Genomic DNA, 1,679 nt, shown 5'->3' with positions numbered 1-1,679 from the left:
TTGTCGTTGTTGATGGCTGTTCGTTGTTGGATAGGACAGAGAGAAATGGAGAGAGGAAGGGAAGACAGAGAGGGGGAGAGAAAGACAGACACCTGCAGACCTGCTTCACCGCCTGGGAAGCGACTCCACTGCAGGTGAGGAGCCGGGGGCTCGAACCAGGATCCTTATGCCTGTCCTTGTGCTTTACACCACCTGCGCTTAACCTGCTGCGCTACTACCCGACCTCCCCGCCCCCAGTTACTATTTAATTTCTCTATTAGAGTTACTTATTGAAAGAGAGGCTCGAACCCAGGACCGCATGCTCGAGAGTCCAATGCCCTACCCACTGCCAGGGCCTTTGGCCACATGATGTAACATATTCCCAGGAACTGACCCCTTGGACATGGGCATCTTGCCCCAGTGGCATGGACGGACTCTCAGAGGTCCTGCCCTTCTCTGCCTGTGACCTTTGGTGCCCCAGTGTGAAGTTCCCGTTCAGTCCTGCCATCTGTCACCAGGTTCCAGCTGGTTCCAGCCAGCCCCCAACGTGGCTGAATTCTTTTCTGGGACTTGCTTCACTTCCCCAATCTGCCAGGACTCCCCACTTCCCCTTGATCTGTTTATCTGGGCTCTGGCCACTACTTCCTCCTGCCTGAGACTTTGAACTTAGCCATGCATGGCTCTCTCACCTTCTCTTTACTGGTGATTTCATACTGATTTACAAAAATTATGAGATAACAGGGGGATCATTTCATACCGTTCCCACCACCAGAGTCCTGTGTCCCTGATTCCCTCCAGTGGAAACCACAGTGGTTCTCCCAAGCTCACAGAGATGGGTTGACTATTCTTTCTAGAACTATCAAGATTTTATCTATTTGCCCTCCTTTTTTTTTCTCCCCCTGTGGTCCTGCTTTCTCTTCCTTTCTAAGTCTCACTACACCTGTTACTACTTCTGAGTGTCCTTTTTTTCCTTTACTGTCTCTGGGTCCTGATGGAATTAGGGTTTGGAGCCCTCTTGACATCTTCGCCTAACATTTCTCCCCCTGTGGAAATATGGACCAAAATTCTTTTTTTGTTGTTGTTCTTTTATCTCCAGGGTTATCACTTCAGTTCTGTGCCATCACTACAAGTCCACTGCTCCTGGTAGCCATTTTTTTTTCCATTTTGTTGGAAAGGACAGAAAGAAATAGAGAGGGGAAGGGGAGATAGAGAGAGACAGAGACAGAGAGACACCTGCAACCCTGCTTCACCACTTGTGAAGTGACCCCCCCCCCCCGCAGGTGGGGAGCCGGGGGATCGAATTCAGATTCTTTCACTTTAATACCATGTGTGCTTAACCCACAGCCCGGGCCCTTGGACCAAAAATTTGTATGGGGTGCAGACGGTGGAAGGTCTGGCTTCTGGAATTGCTTCTCCACTGGCCATGGGTGTTGACAGGTGGATCCAAACCCCCAGCCTGTTTCTCTCTTTTCCTAGTGGGGCAGGGACTCTGGGGAGGTGGGACTCCAGGACACATTGGTGGGTGGGGTCGTCTGCCCAGGGAAGTCAGGTTGGCGTCATGGTAGCATCTGCAACTTGGTGGCTGAAAGGTGGTAAGATATAAAGCAGGACAAAATGTTGAATAAACAGGAACCAGAAAGTAGGAATAGAGCAGGTGAGAATAGGGATCCTAGGATGGAGAGAATCTAGGAAGTCTGTTT

This window comes from Erinaceus europaeus, unplaced genomic scaffold, assembly GCF_950295315.1.
Source record: "Erinaceus europaeus unplaced genomic scaffold, mEriEur2.1 scaffold_747, whole genome shotgun sequence".
NCBI lineage: Eukaryota > Metazoa > Chordata > Mammalia > Eulipotyphla > Erinaceidae > Erinaceus > Erinaceus europaeus.
Note: the sequence above shows the minus strand (reverse complement) of the source record.